The sequence below is a fragment of the Schistocerca gregaria genome, chromosome 3 (assembly GCF_023897955.1).
Source record: "Schistocerca gregaria isolate iqSchGreg1 chromosome 3, iqSchGreg1.2, whole genome shotgun sequence".
In the NCBI taxonomy this organism is placed as follows: Eukaryota; Metazoa; Arthropoda; class Insecta; order Orthoptera; family Acrididae; genus Schistocerca; species Schistocerca gregaria.
Genome location: NC_064922.1, coordinates 926,954,049 through 926,981,681, shown reverse-complemented (window position 1 = coordinate 926,981,681; position 27,633 = coordinate 926,954,049). Strand labels below are relative to the sequence as shown.

General features: G+C 41.6%; 1 long non-coding RNA gene across 1 annotated transcript in view; it reads right to left on the bottom strand.

Moving 5' to 3' along the window:
* The window catches only part of LOC126355803 (uncharacterized), a 367,829-nt gene that overhangs the window by 252,336 nt on the left and 87,860 nt on the right, over positions 1-27,633 (bottom strand). The window contains exon 2 of the long non-coding RNA XR_007565534.1: positions 22,394-22,487. This is a non-coding gene — a long non-coding RNA (uncharacterized LOC126355803). The remainder of the gene's footprint in view (positions 1-22,393; positions 22,488-27,633) is intronic.

The following is a 27,633-nucleotide window of genomic DNA, read 5'->3' as shown; positions in this document are numbered from 1 at the left end:
AGAATGGAAATAATGAAGTCACTGTAAAAAAGTCATTAATTTTGGCACTTATCTTGAATGGATTCCCACGTAGATTTCGCCGAAGTTGTTATGGCTCATCTTGTTGATTCTAGGGTGATTCCATTTTGACTGCTAGATCTGTATTTTAGCAATATTTGATAACCTAATAATTTTCCGGAAATTCCTAATGATCAAACAATCCCAGATCAGAACAATGGTATGGTTGAAATAATTTTTGACTTGGTGTTCACGATCCACGTTTTTATTAAACTTCTTGTAAATTCACATATACTTCTTCTTAATTGTCACATCATCAAGAAAACAATTTTGTATCAGTATTCATATATTTAATTTCCACTTTAACCAAACACAAGACTTGAGTCTTCTTTTACAAAGCGAAATAACAACTTAACTTCTGCAAAGTGAAACAAAGACTGCTCTGTGCGCATTCACGCCAAAACGGTTACAAGTAAGTCAGAGACTATGACAGTCTGACAGACATGAATACACACAAGAACCATATTACTGTAACATATCGATACATCGAAGTACCTATACATAAATAAAACCAAATGGGAATATTGTCACAAAAAATATGTCTGTTACTTCGCAGAAAAGTAGTACGATATTACTGGTACGAGAACTGGGGCTGGAGTGCCGTAATGGTCACGTAAATAAAGAACGATTACAACTGGCAACACCTTCGCATTTATGAACGGATGTTGAGGCAGCATGGATCAGTATTCCAGCAGAAGAGTTCCAGCGACGTGGTGAGTGCACGCCACGAAGATCTACTGCACTGCGTCGGGCAACAGAAAGTCCGACACGATATTAGGGTGTAGCCGATGACTCTTCTCATCTCAGTGTATATCTCGCAATATTCAGTCTACTACAAAGAGCTAACATAAAACCACAGCTATACATTCGTTGATTATTTGATAGATACACGCTGCAAAGATTATAATTTTTATTGTTGGATGTGAGGTCCACCAGTTATGCAAAACACCGTTTTGCTCAGTACCCAAACATGTTTCGGCACCACTGTGCCATCGTCAGTGGGTTTTCGTTTTTATTTATTCTGCAATGTGAACATTTTTGTTAAATGATTGTAAAATTATGTGCATTTTTAGTTCAAACAAGAGATAGTTTCTTTTTGTAAATGCCTTTACATTTGGTGTGCATGAATTTTCTGGATCACTTGTGTTTTAATAACTACAGGTAGCTTGTCATCTGTAACCAAAAGATGTTCATGAGATTTTTTCTTTTTTTTGCTGTGTGTTAACCTATCTTCTACAATGTAATTCTGTTTTTCGCGCCTTTATTCGTTTTTACTTACGTTTCCGTGTGGCAAGTACTTTCCATTCTCCGCAGACTGCTGAGGTGTTGTGATGAGCACGTAACTATAACAAGTATTTTTCACAAATAATGTAGTAAAACACTTTTCACTTCACCAGAACACAGTGTGATTGTGGTTCGTTATGTTTCCCAGCCCAGTCAGTGTTCATTTGTTCACCAGATAGTTCGGCGCCAAATTTTAATTTTGTTTGTATTTTATATTTATGTGTGTGTGCGTGTGTGTGTGTGTGTGTGTGTGTGTGAGAGAGAGAGAGAGAGAAAGAGAGAGAGAGAGAGAGAGAGAGAGTGCGTGTGCATATGTGTGCGTATGTGTGTGTTTTCTTTGCGCTTCTTAGCTGTGTGTGTAGACTTTTATGTGGTATATAGGCCCGAAAACATCGCGAAAAACTGAATTACATTCTAGAAGATAGGTTAACTCACAGCAAAAAAAAAAAATTTCTCAACTTCGTTTGCTTACAGATGACAAGCTACCTGTAGTAATTAACACACAAGTGATCCAGAAAATTCATATACACCAAATGTAAAGATATTTACAGAAAGAAACGATCTGTTGTTTGAACCTAAAATGCACATAATTTTATAATCATTTAACAAAAATGTTCGCATTGCAATATAAATAAAAACGAAAACCCACTGATGTTGGCACAGTGGTCCGAAACATGTCTGGGTACTGAGAAAAACGGTGTTTTGCATAACTGTCGGACCTCACATCCAACAAGTTTAACTGCAAACACGGCCAATACAAGGAGTTGCAAATCGAAATGGAGGATATTATATTTACTACACACAACACGTCAAGGCAGTAAATTATAAGTAATGTTTTCATAACACGAGAAGAGAGATTGAAATAACGAAACTATTAATTACCAAACATTAATTTTCCTTTACTTCGACTGTGCATGTTTCAGTACGCTTGGAGCCATGTTTACGCGTCAAATTGCTGTCGGGATGGGAGCGTGGCGAGAGCAATTAAGTGGAGCCTCGGGTCATGTGCCAGTGATAGTGGGCTTCCTTCGCGATAGCAGAGCATCGTACGAGCCCACAAATAAAACTCTCGCCAGCAGGGCATCCTGTACCGCATCCAGCGAGATAACGAAACTCACAGCAGACTGCCGTCAGACGAAGCTAATCATTATAAGTCTTACAGCATTTAATTTGGACATTTCCCTCCCAAATGATAAAAATGTCCTTACTGGATGTAGCACGCACAAATTTGAATACCAATTGGGGGTGGTATTGGAGGGACCAGTTGTAACATTAGCAACATCGATGACGATTCAGTTAAAATAAATTACATAGTATCTTGTGACTGAAACTGTTTCCTTGTCTGTGTTAGCTTTCTAATACTTAATATTACACTACTGGCCATTAAAATTGCTACACCATTAAGACGACGTGCTACAGAAGCGAAATTTAACCGACAGGAAGAAGATATCCAAATGATTAGCGTTTCAGAGCAATCACACAAGGTTGGCGCCGGTGGCGACAACTACAACGTCCTGATATAAGGAAATTTTCCAACCTATTTCTCATACACAAACAGCAGTTGACCGGCGTTGCCTGGTGAAAAGTTGTTGTGAAGCCTCGTGTAAGGAGGAGAAATGCGTACCATCACGTTTCCGAATTTGATAGAGGTTGGATTGTAGCCTATCGTGATTGCGGTTTATCGTATCGCTACATTGCTGCTCGCGTTGGTCGAGATCCAATGACTGTTAGCAGAATATGGAATCGGTGGGTTCAGGAGAGTAATACGGAACGCCGTGCTGGATCCCAACGGCGTCGTATCACGAACAGTCGAGATGACAGGCATCTTATCCGCACGGCTGTAGCGGATCGTGCAGCCACGTCTCGACCCCTGGGTCAACAGATGGGGACGTTTGCAAGACAACAACCATCTGCAGGAACAGTTCAACGACGTTTGCCGCAGCATGGGCCATCAGCTCGGAGACCGTGGCTGCGGTTACCCTTGACGCTGCATCACAGCCTGCGATGGTGTGCTCAACGACGAACCTGGGTGCACGAATGGCAAAACGTCATTTTTTCGGATGAATCCAGGTTCTGTTTACAGCATCATTATGGTCGCATCTGTGTTTGTCGGCATCACGGTGAAACATTGAAAGCGTGTATTCGTCATCGCCATACTGGCATATCACCCAGCGTGATGGTATGGGGTGCCATTGGTCACACGTCTCGGTCACCTCTTATTCGGATTGACGGCGCTTTGAACAGTGGACGTTACATTTCGGATGTGTTACGACCCCTGGCTCTATCTACCCTTCATTCGATCCCTGCGAAACCCTACATTTCAGCAGGATAATGGACGACTGCATATTGCATATTGGATACAAAAATGTTCGACTGCTACCCTGGCGAACACATTCTCCAGATCTGTCACCAATTGAAAACGTCTGGTCAATGGTGGCAGAGCAACTGGCTCGTCACAATACGCCAGTCACTACTCTTGACGATCTGTGGTATCGTGTTGAAGCTGCATGGGCAGCTGTACCTGTACACGCCATCCAAGCTCTGTTTGACTCAATGCCCAGGCGTATCAAGGCCGTTATTACGGCCAGATGTGGTTGTTCTGGGAACTGATTTCTCAGGATCTACGCACCCAAATTGCTTGAAAATGTAATCACATGTCAGTTCTAGTATAATATATTTATCCAATGAATACCCGTTTATCATCTGCATTTCTTCTTGGTGTAGCAATTTTAATGGCCAGTAGTGTAGTACTTTTATTAATGTCAATACTATAACCTCACGAACTTTTATGTATTATAATACCTAAATTCTTTATGTGCAATTCAGCAGAGAGTATATGAAATCACTGAAGACAGAGAAACTTCTCCGAAACATGTTTGAGTACTAAAACAAGAAAAATTGTGTTGTTCAAAGCAGAACAACGTTTCCTTATTCTATAAATTATAATTATGTTTTTATCTCAAATACTTGTGCGTTAACGAGCATTTCGCTCTCATTTAATTATATGGCCGAAAGAGTCAGCTTTCAGGACCGGATGACAAAAAGGGCGCAGATTAACCACAAGATGGAGAAACTCATAGGCGTCAATTGTCTATTGAGGCCTAGGCGCTGCAGTGTGCGAGTGAGACAGACGAGAACCTACGTCATATGGAAACCGAGTAGAAGGCTTCTGTGGTCAAGGAGACGTAGCAGTGTTAAATATAGCGGTCATAAGATGGGCCATAAAGTGAAACATTTTCGAAACCTTTTTAATTCTGTAGTAATGCAGGGATGACGCCACAGTAATTTTAATCTGCCATCCTCCATAAAATTTTATGGTGATCCCAATAAAACATAAATATTGATCATATCTATAATAGTTTAGGATTTAGTGTTATAGTGAAATTAACAAGTTTTGTAACAAAGACCTGAATGCTAAATTCTGAACGCTTTGGTCGATCTTAACGATCGACATTTCATATAGAAGCGCATCATTAAAATGACAAACGTTGTAAATATCAACCTTGGAACTTAATTTGTTTAAAAGATATAGCAAATTTACATTTTCACTATTTTCAGTTGAGCAACAGATCATCATTTCATCCAGACAATAAACGATGACAGCATGACACCTTATTGAATCATTAGGTAATAGAATATTTGTTGTTAAGTTTAGTGCATAATAGCTACTTTTGATCTTTATTTATTTATCAGAAAGCACATTCTTGCAAGGCTACTGGCCGTGACACTCAAAGTTAAGAAGGGAATTGTATGGTTTTATTTAAAAGAATATAATTTTATTATTTAATGGATATTATTGTTACTTTAGAAGAGGTTAAAGTGGTCATCTTTGATAATTTAAATATGTTAAGATGTAAAGTAATGTTGAATAAGCTGTAGCCAATCAGATGGACGGCCTTAGGAAAGGGAACTGCGCTAGTCAGTTGAGCGAAGATATTCGGTGCGGCGGAAACGCGGTCGGAGATGGGCAGAGGGCAGTTCTGGCCTAGACACCAGTGAGTACAGTTCGGCTGGAGACACCAAAGAGTACAGCGGACGGTCGGTCTTTAGGCAGCTAGCACCTGAAACGACTTGGAAAATGTAGCGTTGTGTGGTATCGCGGAACTTAGTCTCTGAGCGGTGAGCAGCCACGCGCCTGGTGTGAACTCCTAACTTTTCGCGTAGATAACTTGTATTTGGCGATGAGATTGTGAGTGATCGAACTGTGTCAAATGGATATGCGCTTGAGTGTTGCAGTAACTCTAAATACGACCACTTTCGCTATTAGTTCGCTTTCTGAATAAGCGTTATTCGAACCAAATCGCAACTGTGTGACCAGCATCATTTATGGGTCGTTAAATTAGTTCCCGATATTATAATTACTGTTATTATGCGCTATGTTAACTTTGTATTTCGCAAACTTGCCATCATCCAGACAATTTCACCGAAGGGTCACAACTGTGTAATTTATGGCGTGTAATGCGACACGTGCGGTTCAACCCCTAGACAAGTTTGAGCCGAGACATTTCGACGAAGAGGAACCGAATGTGAGCCCGAACATCTCAGGAATGTTAGGTCGCATACTGGTCTGTTTATCGAGAACTTTATATGTTGACATTAACTGAATGCTTTGTAGACATTTGACAATAACGTTAAGAAAGAAACATCTTCTTGATATCCCGCATGGTTGCACAATACTAAAACGAATTCTTTACAGAAGAATGGCAAAACTGATAGAAACTGCCCTTGAGGAAGATCAGTTTGGATTCCGGAAAAATGTAGGAAAACGCAAGGCAATGCTGATCCTACGACTTCTCTTAGAAGGTAGGTTAAGGGAAGGCAAACCTACACTTACAACTTCCGGCAATGTTAACTGGAATATCTGTTAGAAATTCCGAAAGTAGCAGAGGTAAAATACAGAGAGAGAAAGGCTATTTACAACTTGTTTAGAAATTATACAGCAGTTATAAGAGTCGAGGGGAATAAAAGGTACTCTGTGGTTGAGAAGGGAGTGAGACAGGATTGTTGCTTATCCCCAATGTTATTCAGTCTGTACATTTAGCAAGCAGTAAAGGAAAGCAAAGAAAATTTTTAGTAGAAATCAAGGTCAAGGGAGAAGAAATAGAAACTTTGAGGTTTTCTGGGACACTGTTATTCTGTCACATACAGGAGACTTGGAAGAGGAGTTGAAGGACATGGACAACCTCTTGAAAGGAGGATATAAAATGAACATAAACAAAAGAAAAACAAGAAATATTGGAATGTAGTAGAATTAAATCAATATGAAATGTATTCATGTATGGAGTGGACGATAAACATTTTAGACAACAAGAGAAGCTTTTCAAATGTGCTGCTGCAGAAGAATGCTGTTGTGTGTCTCCTCACGTTACCAATGAGGAGACACACAACAGAATTGGAGAGAAAAGAAATTTATGGCACAACCTGACTCGAAGAAGGGATCGGTTGACAGGACACATTCTGTGACATCAAGCGATCACCAATTTAGTGCTTGAGGGATATGTGGGGGGTGAGGGGGGGGGGTAAAAGTCGTAGAGGGAGTCCCAAATACAGTAAGCCGATTCAGAAGGATTTAGGTTTCAATAGTTATTCGGAGATGGAGAGACTTGCACAGGATAGAATAGCATGGAGAGCTGCATCAAACCAGTCTTTGGACTGAAGGCCACAGCAACAACAACAGGTCTTCGTCAGGCGATAACTGAAAGTCGCAACCACATACAAATTGGCATGCGACTTATTATGGACATCACTGTCACTTTCTGATGATACGTACATTCTTTTCTAATTTTATTCTGTCTTCCACGCTGCTACACATTATATACAGATTTATAAAATATGAGGTACAAATTGTGTAAGGGAGAAATATTACACTGTTTATACTTGGACGTCGTTACATTTAACAAAAACTGAAAAACATGATGAAACTGCGTTGAACTAAGATTTTGAAGGAATGTTTGCTGTACTCGTCCTTTCGGTACTTACTTGTCTTCCCATTGTCACCTTGCTCTTTCCTATAGCCTTTATGTGGGTAAAGGTATTTGAATATATGAGAAACGGTTTTCGGTAAATCAACGACTATTTTACTACATTTAATGACAGCATCTCCTTAACCGACATAAAATTTATATTTCTCTGAGATTCTGATTTCCCATGACGGTTCTCATAATTCAGACTACATTACCAGCGGATTAGATTTGTTGATAAAGGCTGCGCTTTGCGTATCTAGGAGCAAGCTGCTGCAACAAGTTATTGTAAAAATATTTTCTGCTGTGTCACTTCATACGTACAATAAGCTGCAAGTATGGCTGTGGTTTCTCCATAAAAATTGTAAGCTTCGTTCGAAAGCGAAATGAGTTCTTTTTAATTACAGATTTGACAAATGAATGTACAGTCCGCTCCACTATTAGCTGTGGTCATAAGGTCGTCCGTACAGACCTCGAAATAATCTTGGAAACCATCAGTTATGCTGTTGCTTGGTTCCTTGGTTCCAACCAACGTTTCTGTAGGAGAGTAGGAAACATCAGTGGCTGCAGTTATTTCGTTACATGCGTATTCTGAGTCAGGATTTGTTCGAGTTCTCGATACAACGCGAATGATTGGACCCTGTTTATTCCTTTACTTTTCAATAACATATTCTACAGCTGATAATTGACCAATCAGCTGTAGAATGTCGAAGTAATATGTGTGAGAGTAATTTCCAAATTTACAGAGGGTAGATTTGGGCATTTATTCATCTTCTCTCAGCGATTCATTTGTTAGAAAAGAATGGGTAATTTCTTGGCAGTTCCTTGTACAACTAAACTACATTTTTTCTGACTTCGAATTAACTTTAGTGTTGCCTCTGATGAATAATATACTTTCATAGGCGCCTGTGGATCATATTAGTCTCATGTTGTCTTCTCACCTTCAAATTCAGAATGACGCGAAATCCCCAAGACTGGCTAAGTTTCACGGAAGCTCGAATTTTAGTGCGGACGTCAATGCGACATGTTCTTAATAGTTTCCACAATGAAACATTGTCTCAAGATATGGTAGAAAACCCAAAGACATTCCCGTCGTATGTAAAGTACACCAGTGGCAAAAACAGTCAATACCGTCACTGCGCGACAGCGATGGAAATTATACCGATGATGGTGCCGCTACAGCGGAGTTACTGAATACAGTTTTCCGTTATTCCTTCACAAAAGAAGACGAAGTAAATCTTCCAGAATTCGAAAACAGAACAGCTGTTAGCATGAGTGACATAAAAGTAGAAATCTTAGGTGTTGCAAAACAACTCAAATCACTTAAGAAAGGCAAGTCTTCCGGTCCAGGTGGTACACCAATCAGGTTCCTTTCAGAGTATGCAGACACAATAGCGCCTTTCTTAGCAATGATATACAACTGCTCAATTGACGAAAGGTCTGTTCCTAAAGACTGGATAGTAGCACAGGTCACACCAATATTCAAGAAAGGAAATAGGAGAAGCCCAATGAATTACAGACCCATATCACTGACCTGAATTTGCAGTAGGATTTTGGAGGATATACTGTACTCGAACATTATGAATCATCTTGAAGAAAATGACTTATTAATACATAACCAATACGGATTCAGAAAATATCGTTCTTATGCAACACAGCCTCTTTATTCCCATGAAGTAACGAGTGCTGTCGACAAGGGATCTCAGATCGATTCCATATTCCTAGATTTCCAGAAGGCTTTTGATACCGTTCCTCACAAGCGACTATTAATCAAATTGCGTGCATATGGAGTATCGTCTCAGTTGTGTGACTGGATTCGAGATTTCTTCTCAGAGAGGTCACAGTTCTTAGTGATAGACGGTAAATCATCGAGTAGAACACAAGTGATATCTGGCGTTCCGCAAGGTAGTGTCATAGGCCCTCTGCTGTTCCTGATTTACGTAAATGATGTAGGTATTAATCTGAGCAGCGCCCTTAGATTGTTTGCAGATGACGCTGTAATTTACCGTCTATTAATATCATCAGACGATTCATTCCAAGTACAAAACGATCTAGAGCGAATTTCTGTATGGTGCGAAAAGTGGCAATTGGCATTAAACAAAGAAACGTGCGAGGTCATCCACATGGGTACTAAATGAAATCCGATAAATTTTGGGTGTACGATAAATCGTACCAATCTAAGGTCTGTCAATTCGACTAATTACCTAGAAATTACAATTACGAGCAACTTCAATTGGAAAGACCACATAGATAATATTGTGGGGAAGGCGAAACAAAGACTGGGCTTTGTTGGCAGAGCAGTTAGAAGATACAACAAACCCACTAAAGAGGCAGCCCTCATCACACTTGTCCGGTCTCTGCTGGAATATTGCTGCACGGTGCGGGATCGTTACCAGGTAGGTTTGACGGAGGAGATCGAAAAAATGCAAAGAAGGGCAGCTCGTTTCGTGTTATCGCTCAATAGGGATTAAAGTGTCACTGATATGATACGCGAGTTGGGGTGGCAGTCACTGAAACAAAGGCTGTTTTCTTTCCGGCGAGATATATTTATGAAATTTCAATCACCAACTTTCTCTTCCGAATGCGAAAATATTTTGTTGAGACCCACCTACGTAAGGATAAATGATCATCATAATAAAATAAAAGAAATCAGAGCTCGAACGGAAAGATTTAGGTGTCCCTTTTTCCCACGCGCCATTCGAGAGTGCAATGGTAGAGAAGTAGTATAAAAATGGTTCGATGAACTCTCTGCCAGGCACTTAAGTGTGAATTGCAGAGTAACCATGTAGATGTAGATCTTATCGAGCCAAAGCCGCAACAATTTTTGTGAGATATGCGATATACGTTCGTTATTCTTCTCTAAGGTTAACTTCTACTTTGAAGGAAAGACATGTTGTGCTCCGATAAAATTTTCATACATGTGCCTGGCGATCTAAATTCCTGATGAATAACAAAGTTTCGAAACAATAACTTCTGAGCGCATTTGCCTTTTTGAAAAGGTGCCGTGACGTCTGCATTGTGTCAACCTCTACGAGCACACTTTTGTCTTCGTCAATACCTTTCATTCCACTGCCGACGTTTTGTTCGTAAATTTGGAATATGTGCACGTACTGTAACAAGAAACTGTATCCATGATCTTCATTACTAAATTCTTTTTTCGCTGTTGTATGTACTGATCTGCAATTAGCACAAAGAGGGTGTATCAGCAAAACTTGACATGGGAGAAGATAAAAAACTTTCCAGTAACATAGGTACCCAAATGAAATGTTTGCCAGGATTTTTTCAAATGTATGGTTCAAAATGAAATACTACTCCAGATTCTGTTAAGCCCTCTCTAATTGACCATATTCAAGTATTAATATGAATAGCTTGCTAAATAAACTGATGGATTCTATGTACATACCCAACGTACGACACGCAATCAGTCTGTTGGACATCACCTAATTAGAAAGTATTAAAAATCTCTAACAAAGACGTTTGAACACTGATTAGAACATTGATCTTGTTAAATAACGCAATCATTACAGTTTTCATTTACACCCTTTTTTTATCTCGCGTAGCACTTGGCAGGAAAGTAAATTAAGTGACGGCATTGTTTAACGGCCCTGAGACATATACACTCATGGAAATGGAAAAAAGAACACATTGACACCGGTGTGTCAGACCCACCATACTTGCTCCGGACACTGCGAGAGGGCTGTACAAGCAATGATCACACGCACGGCACAGCGGACACACCAGGAACCGCGGTGTTGGCCGTCGAATGGCGCTAGCTGCGCAGGATTTGTGCACCGCCGCCGTCAGTGTCAGCCAGTTTGCCGAGGCATATGGAGCTCCATCGCAGTCTTTAACACTGGTAGCATGCCGCGACAGCGTGGACGTGAACCGTATGTGCAGTTGACGGACTTTGAGCGAGGGCGTATAGTGGGCATGCGGGAGGCCGGGTGGACGTACCGCCGAATTGCTCAACACGTGGGGCGTGAGGTCTCCACAGTACATCGATGTTGTCGCCAGTGGTCGGCGGAAGGTGCACGTGCCCGTCGACCTGGGACCGGACCGCAGCGACGCACGGATGCACGCCAAGACCGTAGGATCCTACGCAGTGCCGTAGGGGACCGCACCGCCACTTCCCAGCAAATTAGGGACACTGTTGCTCCTGGGGTATCGGCGAGGACCATTCGCAACCGTCTCCATGAAGCTGGGCCACGGTCCCGCACACCGTTAGGCCGTCTTCCGCTCACGCCCCAACATCGTGCAGCCCGCCTCCAGTGGTGTCGCGACAGGCGTGGATGGAGGGACGAATGGAGACGTGTCGTCTTCAGCGATGAGAGTCGCTTCTGCCTTGGTGCCCATGATGGTCGTATGCGTGTTTGGCGCCGTGCAGATGAGTGCCACAATCAGGACTGCATACGACCGAGGCACACAGGGCCAACACCCGGCATCATGGTGTGGGGAGCGATCTCCTACACTGGCCGTACACCTCTGGTGATCGTCGAGGGGACACTGAATAGTGCACGGTACATCCAAACCGTCATCAAACCCATCGTTCTACCATTCCTAGACCGGCAAGGGAACTTGCTGTTCCAACAGGACAATGCACGTCCGCATGTATCCCGTGCCACCCAACGTGCTCTAGAAGGTGTAAGTCAACTATCCTGGCCAGCAAGATCTCCAGATCTGTCCCCCATTGAACATGTTTGGGACTGGATGAAGCGTCGTCTCACGCGGTCTGCACGTCTATCACGAACGCTGGTCCAGTTGAGGCGCCAGGTGGAGATGGCATGGCAAGCCGTTCCACAGGACTACATCCAGCATCTCTACGATCGTCTCCATGGGAGAATAGCAGCCTGCATTGCTGCGAATGGTGGATGTACACTGTACTAGTGCCGACATTGTGCATGCTCTGTTGCCTGTGTCTATGTGCCTGTGGTTCTGTCAGTGTGATCATGTGATGTATCTGACCCCAGGAATGTGTCAATAAAGTTTCCCCTTCCTGGGACAATGAATTCACGGTGTTCTTATTTCAATTTCCAGGAGTGTTGTTAACTACGGCTAAGACAACGGAGCAGGTCTAGTCTGTGAATCGCCTCGCTTTGTTGATCTTTCCGTGAAGAAAACAAACGTCTTACGACATTTTCGACGTATTTATCGCTCCCGTGGCGCCATCAGCGGCTTATCTTCCCGTTCAACGGTAGTCGATTCATTCCCTGTCAGCCGCTGACGAAATACTCGCCGCGTCTGGGCTGTTTGCATTAAGGATCTTCGGTTAACGTAAACTGAACCTTAAGGGGAAAACCGATACGTTTCGTTTCAGAGCGTTATCCACGCACAGAGCTGCGCTTCAAGTTCCACGTCAGCGGCTGGGTTTGGGGATAGAGCGATGACGCGGCACTAGCGTGTCTGCCTTATCGATATGACGTGATTTGAAGGAAGAAGCTGCTGTACAATACAGCTGGAGAGTGCTCAATGTCATTATCAATGGATCCCATCCCTCTTCGATTGACGTGTGATGTGACTGAAAATGACAGTAGGTCCACGTTAGCACAAGAAACTACGCAGTTAGATGTTAGCTCTACATTTTGAGATTTTGCATTACTCGGCAAAATGAACTAAAAACCGGGTCAGTGTGACTACATCGCCGGCCGCTGTGCCCGAGCAGTTCTGAGCGTTTCAGTCCGGAACTGCGCTGCTGCTATGGTCGCAGGTTCTAATCCTGCCTCGGGCATGGGATGTGTGTGATGTCCTTAGGTTAGTTAGATTCAAGTAGTTCTAAGTCTAGTGGACTGATGACCTCAGATGCTAAGTCCCATAGTGCTTAGAGCCACAGATCGGGGTCTGGTCAAAGTTATCTGCCGCTATGACACCCGTATCGTACTGCAGCAAGATCTGCGGGGAAGTGGTGGATCAGGGTATTTTAAGATCTGTTCCCGTATTCTCCTATCCGGGACACTGAAGGTTATTGCATGCCGTATCATTAAATCACTCTAAAAGTTACCACAACTACACTTAAATTTACAGTTCCCAGTCATGCCCGTTATTTCTGTGTACCACTGGCGGTATGTCTGTCCTAGCTTTTTCTGCACCGAAAGAACTGATGTCTAGCTGCACCTGCTTGGACGTACTGGTCATCGTATTGAATTAATGCAGTGATTACTCGGTCATAGCCGAATTCGTTGGTAGACGCAGTTGGGAATAGGTTTTGCATTAACCTGAACACTAGGCACCCAGCAATCGAAAGAAAGTATTGTAACTTTACAGTACCTTGAACACGACGAACTTGCCGATGCACTTCGAACTGAGTCAGGTGTTCAATCCATTCCTCTTCTACCGGCGTTAAATTGCCGGAACATTAGTAAACTGGTCGGCGGGCTCGTTGGTTGTTCGGCTGTGGTTGTGCTTTAATTTTTAGGTCGTTCGTACCTGGATCGAGACATTACAATGAATTATAGTAATGAATATTAAATATCATACTAACTCTCGGCCCTTGAACATGGCTTTTTTTGTTAAGGTCCGTTCATGTATTTTTAATCGTGTTTCTTCTCTCTGTGTTTCACTGTAATCTGAACTCGTAATAAAAGAGCATCCAAAGACGACGGTGGATCGAGCTGAACGACTTTTTGCTTAGAAGTGCGTATCCTTTTGCCATGCCAAGTCACCTAGCAATCTTACAATGACTAAAGATACAAAATAAAACATACATAGATTAATAATAACAGTATATTCTCAAATAAAAAAACAATTAAATTACGATACTTACACTGAGACTTGAATTATGCAATTACGAGTGCCGTTTGATTGCAACTCGTGAATGTATTAATAAAATAATGTAGTATTAATGGCGGTGTGCCAAAAAATGTCAGATCTGGACAAGACGTAGAAAACAAAAGGTGCCTCTTATTCTGTTAATAATCTGACGATCAAAAATCATCAAATGTTTCCAGCGGCTGCATGCAATATTTGTACAGCCGTGAACTATCTCTACGGCTCAAATTATTTCTTTATTTCATTAATTATAATTACGTTTTCTGCTAATAAAGGCTCAGCATGCAAATGTGCCTTTAAAATGGCCCCTGAGTTGCGAGGCGAAAGGACACACCTGCAGGCGAGCAACTCACTCTAAAAGCACGTTGCATACATAAGTGTACAAATACACATACATATCATATATAACATACATATCATAATATAATATTTACACAAAAGAGATTTTCAATGTTTGAATGTCGCGCGTGCGCCTTAACAATGATGTACTCAAAAGTGTCGATGCACTTCACTATGGTAGTTTTATCACGCACTCAGTTTGTCAGACGGTATAAAAATGTTCGTACACAAGTAGTTGTGACGTAGAAAAAATGTCTGTTGACAAGTCTTCACGAAAACAATTCGTAACACGAATATACATTAACAGTTTGTAAACAAAACAAACACAAATAGTTCATTACGTCTATACACACAGCAGTATACCGTGAGCACTCTTTCTCAATTATGCGGTTTTGCACACCAATTCCCTCATATTTAAAAGTTCAGCGACGTATAGTGAACCTCCACAAATAGTTTCAGGTTATGCAAGTCACATAATTTTTCATATATGGGCACATGTTACAAGTACCGATAACATACACAAGTGGGCATATATCATTTAGCTTTACCTAAATACAGATAAATAGAAACATGTTACATACAGATTAAAATTGAAACAAATGAGCCCTCAGTTACAATTTTTTAGTCTTGTTTACCAGGTTTCAACATTTTCAAGAGTGCCTTCATCAGAATTTAGACATTTAAAGTAGTCTATAACATAATTACAAATTTATGGGAAGATAAAAATTTTATGTAAAAAAAGTGTAACAATGCAAGACAGAAACAGTACTTACATGTCACGTATAAAATAAATAACAGGTCAGAAGGGTTTAGTCACAAAATATTTAATAGGAATTGCCTTCTGGCCTGTTGTTTATTTTATACGTGACATATAAGTACTGTCTCTGTCTTGTATTGTTAGTCAGTACTTACACTTTTATAAATAAAAAATTTTCTTCCCATAAATTTGTAATTTGTTACAGACCATTTTAAATGTCTAAATTCTGACGAAGGCATTCTTCTGAGAAGTGTTGAAACCTGGTAAGTAAGACTAAAAAATTGTGGCCGAGGGTTCATTTGTTTCAATTTTAATTTATAAACTGTCACTGAAGCAAGCAGCCATGTTCAAAACTTTGTACGTAGGTACAAACACATACAAACATATTACATATTGGCTTTACATAAACACAGAAACACTTTTGTCTTGTCTTCACACAAGTATCATTGGTCACATAGAAATATTTTTCATATAGCTTTAGATAATTTTACAATATTTACAGTATTTACAATCATTACAAGTTTAGATCCATGTTTTGTCTTTGCAAATGATGTCACCTGAAATGGAGGAGCATTAGACACGACATCCCACACCAGCAATAAGATCAAGGGAACAACTGGAAATAAGCAAATAACTAACGCAATGAACAAACAACAAACACAAAAAATACTTTCGACACGAGTGTAAGTGTGCAGTGTAAGCTTGGCCTTAGCTACTCGTGTGTGTGTGTGTGTTAAATGGTGAGACGCGTATCCAATCAGTTTCGAGGTGAAAGTGTAATGGTGTAGAATGATTAGGTATTCATGTCAATCAGTCATTAGTACCCGAAGACTGAGGGTGCAGATAGTCAATTTCGTAAGCTGAAAATATACCTTCTTTACACCTGTATAAAAGTTAACATAAAATTTGATTTAAATTTTTAAATGGCTACTATAAGTATTCAGGGAAGAAGAATCTCTTCTCTCTCCTTCTGCTGCTGACAAGAACAGCTGAATTAAAACTCTTATACTACGTAGCTTCTCTGTAGAAGTACTGTGAAGTACGTGTATCTGATAGTTGTTTACAACTTAAGCACGGTCCATAGATGTGTTTACTGCTGAGCCCCGTATACTCTAAGATCACGGTGAGCATATAGTCAAATAATTCTGTTTGTTTTAGGATGCTGCAGCAGACATGCATCAGGATGCGGAATGCTGACAATAACATAAGGACCGTCGTGTGAGTTTGAACCCATCCCAGAGTATTCTGTCCAGAACTTCGCGCTGCGCCGCTGAAGAGCAGACGACTTATGGTGAGTACGCAAAAGCACTAACTTTCCAACTTTTAATTTCTGCTTCCTCTTGACAGTGCATGGATAAGTTTTGTTCTTAATTTTGGCTTCCGTAGACAGCGTCGCACAGGCTTCCCTTACCTTTTCGTCGTGTGTTGTTTGCCGAAAAGAAAGTTCTGGTAACGGCATCCTCCAGTCGTCGTCTTCTTTGCGATCAAACATGAACTCATTAGGAGTGTACGGAGTTTCATAATCATTTAGGTTGTTGTGTACCTCAAACATGTTACCCAGCTGGATGTCTGCTAGAAATGTAGATTCTCATAAACCTGTTAATCTCACGGAACACACATTTAGTCGGAGTACACTGGGGACTATATCTTGAGATAAAAATACTGTTAATACTATTTTCTTTGAGAAATTTACGCCACTTGTACCCAGTATAGTATGCAGCATTGTCGGATAAAATAGGTTTTGGTTTTCCCACGTCAGGGATGCAGTCACATGAAAAACATCGAATGATGGCAATGGCAGATCTCATAGCAAAATATTTAACGTGCTTGGAGAATAAGTCGTAAAATGCAAGAATATATTTTACACCATCACTGCTTATTGGATGTGGACCACTTATGTCAGAACTTATAATTTCTAGAGGTTTACTCGGTAGAATAGAATGCAAATCAGTTTTCGTAGATAAGTTCAGCTGTTTAGATTTTTGACAAACCGCACATTTTTTTTGTGTACACTGTGTATCTTACGTCTCATATTGCCAAAGTAACAGTAGGTACTAAGCTTTGCTAGGCACTTCTTGGTCCCATAATGCCCCCAAACAAAATGTATGTGCCAAATTAGCTTGCGCTCAGAATCCTTAGGAATACAAACACAGCAAGTAGTGACTTCAGGATGATGGCGATAAAATAACACGTCCTTATGTATCAAATATCGGTTAGATAGAGGATGGTCAGGTTTATTTGTGAGTAAAACTCTTACCTTATTCCAGTGAGGATCAAATTTCTACAACGATGACATATTTCTGTAAAAGTCGACATAATACTGGTGATATAGCTTATCCTGCATAAGGAGTATTCAGTAATCATTCACATTCTCTAGGTCAGAGTTACACTCATTCAAACCTTGAGGCAGACGAGACAAAGCGTCGGCAATGATGTTTCCTTTACCCTTGATATATACAATTTCAAAGGAATAGTTTTGCATAGATAAAGTCCAGCGTGGTAATCTGTGATGTACAAGCTTCAAAGTTAACAGAAACGTGAGAGCTTAGTGGTCAGTATAAATTTTAGTGTGCTTAACATACAAGTACTAATTAAATTTCTGAAAGGCTCACACAATAGAGAGTGTTTAAAGTTCTGTGGTAGAATAAGTTCACATTCAGTAAGTGTGCGGCTCACAAAACTAATAATCTTATTACTTGTTCTCCGTTGTAAAGAATGGAGACTTGAAACAAACAATAGCCTAAGCTATAGGCTGAGCCGTCACATGTCATACAAAAATCTATATTAAAATCAGGGTGATCCAAAATGTTTGCGTTAACCAAAGCAGTCTTAATACTATCAAAGTCTTGCTGACACAGGTCAGACCATATCCATATCCGATTCTTTTTGTGTAGCTTCCATAGATGATTGTTCTTCCTTTCGACGATTTTTACCATACCAACATTTAAATAGCAAAGTCCAAGGAAAGATTTCAATTGCTTTCTAGTCCGTGAACTAGGAAAATTCCAGATTGCGTCTAACTTACCTGGGTCAGGTTGCATACCTTGAGCATTAATGATATGTCCAAGATACTTAATTTCACTGCAAGCAAATTTCGACTTTTTGAGATTAGCTGTCACTCCAGCTTGCGCGTATTTATGTAGAATCTTTTAAAAAGAATCAAGTGTTACTAGCTATGAGTAGGTCATCAATGTAGTGAGTGACTGATTGAACCAACACATCACCATGTACAGTATCTAATGCGGCGATAAACGCGCCTGAACTGACGTTCACACAGAAGGGAAGGACACAAAATTGATAGGTTCGCTCCCCGAATATAAATGCAGTACACTTTCTAGAATCTGGTGTGATTACGACTTATCAGAACGAATTGGTCAGAACTATCCCAGAAAAATGCTTATACTCTAAAAATTTCTAGAGTTGCTCCTCTGAATTCTCAGGTTTCTTGCGACCAGGTAAAATAATCTCATTAATTGTACGAGCATCCAAAACAACTCTGATATTCCCGTTGGGTTTCTTTATAACAAGTAAAGGGCTGCAGTACGTGACGTGGAAGGTTCGATGATTTTCCAGTCTAACATTTTTTTCTACTCGTGCCACACAGTTGGTCATTGGGATAGTGGCACATTATAGGTTTTGTGGAAGAAAATCTGGTGAAGCTTAACTTCTACTTTATACACATATGTGTTGATCACACCTGGTAGTTTGCTAAATACTTGTATATACTTGGACAAAACTTCATAAAGTTTATTAGGTTCATCATGTGTGACAGCTGTGGCTTATGTTAACTTATTTCTAAAAAAAAAGGTTCAAATGGCTCTGAGCACTATGGGACTTAACATCTGAGGTCATCAGTCCCCTAGAACTTGGAACTACTTAAACCTACCTAACCTAAGGACATCATACACATCCATGCCTGAGGCAGGATTCGAACCTGCGACCGTAGCGGTCGCGCTGTTCCAGACTGAAGCGCCTAGAACCGCCGGCTAAACTTATTTCTAATTAAAGTTTTCAAGACCTCAAACTCGGCATCAGGTGCGTGTGTATGTGTATCAACATCATCAGTGTCCTGTATTAACTGAGTATTGTACCCTGTACAACATTTACCGTGCTTCAGAGTCCTAGTATCCAGGTCAATTGTAATTTCACTGCCCTTATCTCCAAGTATACATTTACGTTGGGAGAAGTCAATAGTGCTGTCCTTCTCACACAATATGCCTGAACCTAAAATACAATTCGTGACCAGGTTTTGGACGACGGGGTGACCGAGCGGTTGTAGGCGCTACAGTCTGCGACCGCTACGGTCGCAGGTTCGAATCCTGCGTCGGGCATGGATGTGTGTGATGTCCTTAGGTTAGTTAGGTTTAATTAGTTCCAAGTTCTAGGGGACTGATGACCTTAGAACTTAAGTCCCAAAGTGCTCAGAGCCATTTGAACAATTTTTTGGACGACGATGAATGGCCATTGTACGTTTACATTACCTACCATAACTGTCACAAATACTTGTTTCTTAACCCTAGAAGACTTTTATTGCCCACTGCAGTTAAAATTTTACAGATCTGGACAGAACACTCTGGTATGGGCTCAAACTCACACATTTTCTTCTAAAAATCATAGGACAGTACACTAACAGCCGCTCCTGTGTCCAGAACAGCAGTAGTGGGAATACCACCCACAACACCAGTAGTTGAGGCCAAAACAGTTTCATTGAATGATGAACGACATTGTGTGTTCTCTTGTAACAGTTCATCATACAAGTTTTCGTCGTGATTATGCCTTATGAATAATGATGGTTGCTGTTTACAACTGTCAGGTACATGATCGTTGCGTTGTTGCAAAGTCGGTGTCAAACAATAAATTTAAACTGAAGTCGCCCCACAAATCTTCCACAGCCACGACCTGGGGCACAGCCGTGACTGCTTTTAGTTTGACGTCGTCACATTTCTAGTTGGAGCAAGCACAGACTGAGGTGGAGTATTACTAATTATTTCCACCGAACTGTGGCGGTCGTTGATTTTTCATGTTTTGACTCACCTGCAGGTTCGTAGATACATGCCAGTTCTGAGTTTGCATTTGCGGCGGCGGCAACTGCCACTGGTCTGCGTTATTGTTTTGCTGATTGGTGTCGCAATGTTTCAATACTGAGCAGCGTAGATGTTGTTACTCCAGGTCTGTTGCTGGTTTGGTAGGGATTGACCGTTGTTTTTGTTTCTCTTGAAATTTTTGTTACCATTCTGATAATTATTATGACCGATGTAGTTGTTGCGCCGTCTCTTATTTGGACTGCCGCCATAGAATAAGAATGTTATAATTGCTGTTTGTGCTGTGTTGAGCATATTGGTTCTGTTTTTTGTATACATTTACCATTTGAAGCGGTTGATTCTGTTGGCTTGCCTGTGCAGCAGCAGCTAGCGCGCCTGAGTTGGGTTGGCTACCCTGCGTATTTTGCATGGCGCTGGTGTAAACATTGTAGCAAGGAAATGTCCCATATTTAAAAATTTCTCAAAATACCGGCGTAGATTGCCGTGCTTAGGACTGAATCTCCTTACGAAGTCGTTACTGTACAGATTGTGACCAAAATTTAGATAAAAAGGCTCCCTCAAATTGTTCGTATGTGACGCAACTGTCGGCTTCATTATACGCCCATACAGCTGCCGGCCTTGAATACAGCTGACAACATAAGATATCCTCTTACGATCCGATCACTGCACGTTCGAGGAAATGCATTTCTGAAGGCTTTAAGAAAGATGACAGTATGTGCAGTTCTTTTTTCAGGTAAAAATATATAAAATTATCTGTGTTTTATGATGCTCTCCTCTTCCTTGGCATTGTAGCAATGTTTAGTTTCAGAATAATTACTGTAGGTTGAACTGGCAAATGTTGTTGATTATTATCACGACTGCAATGCAGTGTGTCATGTCGAGTTGTGTACTGTTGTTGCTGTTGTGAGTACGTATTGTGCGGTGCGTATGCGTCACAAATGTACTTGTATTCATTGCCAAACTGTATGATTACGTGTTTGTTGTTATTTATAAATTCCGCGGCAGTGTAGTGGGCAACATCAGGCAATTTTTCTTCTAATCATTCGTCAAAATACTTGTCTTTTTGCTCTATCAAACTGTGACATTCTCTGTAGATGCATGAGAAATGGTTGTCAGTGCGTAGTCTCACTTGATCAGAAAGCTGATTGTCAAACGTGCCAACCTTGTTTTCGACAGCGGCGATACGCGCTTTTATTTCAGTATGCCCTGCCGGATAAGATGTAATCAGAGTAACTATAGACTCGCATGTTTTACTGAGACTGTTTACTTATGCTTGGATATCTGTCACATCTTTATTTGTCTTTTCTTGTTGCAAAGTAAGCTCTGAAAATTTCGCGTTGAGGTCGGACTCTTGTCCACTCAGTCTATTATTTATCTCCTCAACACGGCTACTTAAAGTATCGTTTGATGTTTTAATGGCAGCTAAATCTGATTTAATTTCATCTTGTCGTGTTTTCATCTCGTCATCAGGTGTTTTCAAAGTGTCGCGTATAGGCGTCATCTGTTGGTCGATACGTGCGTCTATGCCGTTTATGTTGTGTCATTTGATTCATAATAGCATCGAACATAATGACAACACTAGAGATGTGCACCTGTTCCACCCCAACCACGTCGTTAGATATGACGTCAGACACCAAAATGGGTTCGGAACCAGATTTAGGCATATTACTGGTGGACGGCGTATTTTCAAAATTTGCATCATCAGAACAGTCAATGATATGTCGTTCGTTGTATTCGAGCCAACCGTACCGTCACTTCCATTATTTAATGGCGTGTCAGAGTCGGATTGCGTCTGTTTTTGCAGTCTCTGGTTCTCCATCTTTGCTAATTGTTTTCTGATCAATACCATGCCACACGTAAGGTATGACACAATAAAAATTTAAACTCGTATGTGTAATCAGAATAAATGTAAAAATGTCTGAACAAGAAAATAATCGGCGTAAGTAATGGTGGAATTTTGAACACTAATGGCTAAACGCCGTATTACGTCGCACACAACTCAAGTTGGGCATATAATGAACTAATAAAACTATATTGTTGCACTGTATGAATAATGAAAATAATCTAGGAAACCGCGATGTAGCTTAAAATCACTGCAACGGGAACGGAAAATTGTGATAGATCTACCAAGTAAACTACGATAATACAAAGCGCTTGGGCAAGATTGCTGATGTAAAGATGCGATGCCTTACCTTGTATCCGCGACTGCAGTGTAATCTCAGGTGTCGACATACAATTCGTCTTACTTCAATGTATTCCAATGGTCTCGTATCCAGTTTGTAGACTCTAATAAACATGTATCAAAGAGAAGATAATATAGTACTTGTAACAATGCGTCCAGACAAGAAGAAGCCAATTTAATTTTTAGCTCGTTCGTACCTGGATCGAGACAATACAATGAATTATAGTAATGAACATGAAATATCATATAAACTCTCGGCGCTTGAGCATGGCTTCTTTTATTAAAGATCCGTTCACGTATCTTTTAACCGTGTTTCTTCTCTCTTGTGTTTTACTACAATTGGACTTCACAATAAGACAGCACCCGAAAACGACGGTGGATCGAGTTGGACGACGTTTTTCTTAAAAGTTGCCATGCCAAGTCACCCAACAATCTTACAAGGACTAAAGATACAAAGTAAAACATACATACGTTAGTAATAACAGTAGATTCTGGAATAAAACACGATTAAATTACGACACTTACATTGAAACTTGACTTATGCAATTACGACTGCCGTTTGGCTGCAACTCGTCAATGTATTAATAAAATAATGTAGTACTGGAACTGCCTGGCAGATTAAACCAACTGTGTGCCGGACCGAGACTCGAACTCGGGAGCTTAGCCTTCATTCATATCAGCGCACACTCCGCTGCAGAGTGAAAATCTCATTCTGGAAACATCCCCAGGGATGTGGCCAAGCCATGTCTCCGCAATATCCTTTCTTTCATGAGTGCTAGTTCTGCAAGGTTCGCAGGACAGCTTCTGTAATAGTATCAAAGGTATCCCTACAAATCAGATAGAGTTTCTTTTTTGTCTCACATGATACCTCATCCCTTGTGTGATCCATGGTTTCTTATTAGATTTCTGCTCAATTTGAGTTACCTTCAGGGGAAAACAATTTTCAAATAAGGTGCTAACTTTATTAATGACTGTTTTGTATTTTCTTTTTGTGTCTTGGATACTGTAAACATCCATCCAATTAATTTCTTTGCGTAATCTAAATTTCTCAGTTTGTGACTGATTTATTGGCCGTCTGTACTCAGTTCAGACATGTTTTACCCTGACAATTTTCAAAATTTAATGTTAGGTGTTGCATGTCATGGTCAGATAGCCCATTTACTACTGGTTTTGTAATGTGGCTTAGTTGCCTAGAATTGCATTAGAACATTTTTATACCCTAGTTGGGAAATTTACAGTAAAAATTAATCTGAATGACAATGTAGCTGATTCCAGTAACTGTTCACTGACAGTGTTTTTCAGGACATCTACACTCCTGGAAATTGAAATAAGAACACCGTGAATTCATTGTCCCAGGAAGGGGAAACTTTATTGACACATTCCTGGGGTCAGATACATCACATGATCACACTGACAGAACCACAGGCACATAGACACAGGCAACAGAGCATGCACAATGTCGGCACTAGTACAGTGTATATCCACCTTTCGCAGCAATGCAGGCTGCTCTTCTCCCACGGAGACGATCGTAGAGATGCTGGATGTAGTCCTGTGGAACGGTTTGCCATGCCATTTCCACCTGACGCCTCAGTTGGACCAGCGTTCGTGCTGGACGTGCAGACCGCGTGAGACGACGCTTCATCCAGTCCCAAACATGCTCAATGGGGGACAGATCCGGAGATCTTGCTGGCCAGGGTAGTTGACTTACACCTTCTAGAGCACGTTGGGTGGCACGGGATACATGCGGACGTGCATTGTCCTGTTGGAACAGCAAGTTCCCTTGCCGGTCTAAGAATGGTAGAACGATGGGTTCGATGACGGTTTGGATGTACCGTGCACTATTCAGTGTCCCCTCGACGATCACCAGAGGTGTACGGCCAGTGTAGGAGATCGCTCCCCACACCATGACGCCGGGTGTTGGCCCTGTGTGCCTCGGTCGTATGCAGTCCTGATTGTGGCGCTCACCTGCACGGCACCAAACACGCATACGACCATCATTGGCACCAAGGCAGAAGCGACTCTCATCGGTGAAGACGACACGTCTCCATTCGTCCCTCCATTCACGCCTGTCGCGACACCACTGGAGGCGGGCTGCACGATGTTGGGGCGTGAGCGGAAAACTGCCTAACGGTGTGCGGGACCGTAGCCCAGCTTCATGGAGACGGTTGCGAATGGTCCTCGCCGATACCCCAGGAGCAACAGTGTCCTTAATTTGCTGGGAAGTGGCGGTGCGGGCCCCTACGGCACTGCGTAGGATCCTACGGTCTTGGCGTGCATCCGTGCGTCGCTGCAGTCCGTTCCCAGGTCGACGAGCACGTGCACCTTCCGCCGACCACTGGCGACAACATCGATGTACTGTAGAGACCTCACGCCCCACGTGTTGAGCAATTCGGCGGTACGTCCACCCGGCCTCCCGCATGCCCACTATACGCCCTCGCTCAAAGTCCGTCAACTGCACATACGGTTCACGTCCACGCTGTCGCGGCATGCTACCAGTGTTAAAGACTGCGATGGAGCTCCGTATGCCACGGCAAACTGGCTGACACTGACGGCGGCGGTGCACAAATGCTGTGCAGCTAGCGCCATTCGATGGCCAACACCGCGGTTCCTAGTGTGTCCGCTGTGCCGTGCGTGTGATCATTGCTTGTACAGCCCTCTCGCAGTGTCCGGAGCAAGTATGGTGGGTCTGACACACCGGTGTCAATGTGTTCTTTTTTCCATTTCCAGGAGTGTATATTAAAATCACCAGCAACCACTAGTTCTTTGTTTTTTTTTTTAAATTTTAGATGAGATAATAAATCTTCAAGATCGTTTATAAACAGGTTGGAATTTCCTGAAGGTGCACTGTATATGGCTACTATTATAAAGGACATATTATGAAATTCTGTCTCTGTTGCACATGCTTCTAAGTGCTGCTCTAGGTCACTATTCTTCAATTTAAAACTGTTTTTAACAAGTATGGCAACTCCTCCTTTCTCCATATTTTGCCTACAGATGTAGGAGGCTAAAATAAATTCTTTAAGGTTTAACATAACTATACCAGTGGCCATATGATGTTCAGGGAGGCAGATTACATCGACTGGGTTCGATGACTCTAATTTATCAATGCAAGTAGTTCATTAATTTTACTTCTAAGCCCTTGAATATTTTGATGGACTAAAGATAGTTGGCATTTCACATTCACCGAGATGAAATCGGGTGGAAATAAAATTTCTGCTGATTGCTGTAAATTTTTAACCAACAGCTGTATTCGCTGATCCAAAGTGCTAGGATTATGCTGTTTGATTTTTTTTTCTCAAACTGAAGGTTTGTTTCAATCTTTACTCTTCTCAAAACTTGAATTCGTTGTGACCTACCTATCCTAAAAAAGATGCTGCTCCAACACCTATGACCACTGGTATATTACCACTCATGGCAGTGTCTCCCCCCCCCCCCACCCCCTCACGTATCCTGCTATTAGCCCTGCCAGTTTACCTCTCCAAGCCATTGTCAATCTTAGTACAACTAAGGGTTCATGACTCATTTCAGAGGTAAATAAACATTTATAATTCACTTCTTAATTACAATATTTAGTGTTTTAATCCCAAAGAACGCAAACTTTTTCTCTCAAATTTCACACATTCGCAGGTCAACGTAGTTAATACCATTACCCTTGATAACCTATACAGCTATAGATTGCCAGAGCAAATACGACTGCAGTTCTGTAAGTAGCGCATGTGAATTGCTATAAGGAACGTATTTTTAATCCTGTAGCATCATCATCATCATCATTTAAGAATGACTATGCCTTTCAGCGTTCAGTCTGAAGCATAGCCTCCTTATAAAATTCCTCCATGATCCCCTATTCAGTGCTAACGCTGGTGCCTCTTCTGATGTTAAACCTATTACTTCAAAATCATTCTTAACCGAATCCTGGTACCTACTCCTTGGTCTGCCCTGACTCCTCCTACCCTCTACTGCTGAGTCTCTTGGGTAACCTTGCTTCTCCCATGCGTGAAACATGACCCCATCATCTATGCCTGTTCGCCCTGACTGCTACATCTACAGAGTTCATTCCCAGTTTTTCTTTGATTTCCTCATTGTGGACACCCTCCTGCCATTGTTCCCATCTACTAGTACCTGCAATCATCCTAGCTACTTTCATATCCGTAACCTCAACCTTGTTGATAAGGTAACCTGAATCCACCCAGCTTTCGCTCCCATACAACAAAGTTGGTCGAAAGATTTAACGGTGCACAGATAACTTAGTCTTGGTACTGACTTCCTTCTTGCAGAAGAGAGTAGATCGTAGCTGAGCGCTCAGTGCATTAGCTGCACCTCCCTTCCAGTTCTTTCACTGAGAAGAGAAAAAATTTTATTTTGTTGCTTAGTGTAATACACTCATGTTCAGAAACATAAGAGTACCTTGAAGGACTAGAGATAGTACTTTCATGTTCACAAGACATGTACATTAGTATGTTCTTCAGAAATGATTAGCTTTCGAAACATGTTGTCCTACAGGTTCGAGGTTAATATCGATATCGCGGTGCTCCACCACCTACCGGTAAAATATGCCTGCGGCTCTAGTTGTGGCTATAAACCGAAGCTAATGTATCAGTTTGACTTGAGCACACATGCAGGATGCCTCGCAGACGTATGCGCGAATCGTACCGTCAAATCAGTGAGTTCGAAAGAGGGCGCATTATTGGCGTGTGAGAATGCGATGCATTTATCCGCGAAATTGCTGATCGTACGGGACGAAGTGTCTCGGCAGGGCAACGGGCATGTGCAGAATGGTTCACGGAAGGCTGTAGACCACAAGGAGAAGGGCCGGGGTGCACGACACAGACCACCCCTCGAGAAGATGGACACCACATTCGAATGACATTGCAGGAGACATCTGCATCCTCCTCTGCTCTGGAGCAACAGTGGAACAGTGAAACACATCGTACATTATCAGGGGTGACAGCCCATCGCCGTTTATTACAGCATGGGTCACGAGCGCGTTGTCCACTTCTCCGCCTACCTTTGACAAATGTTCAGAAACATGCAAGACGGCAATGGCGACTGGAACGACGTTATTGGGAACAGGCAAGGCATTAGATAGTGTTTTCGGACAAATCTAGGTTCTATCTCTTTGAAAATGATGGCCGCATTTTGATTCGCCGCAGACAGGGTAGCGGCGTCCCATTGACTGCATTCGCACAAGGCGAACAGCGCCAACTCTAGCCCTTATGGAGTCGGGTGCTATTGGGTACAATCACAAATCAC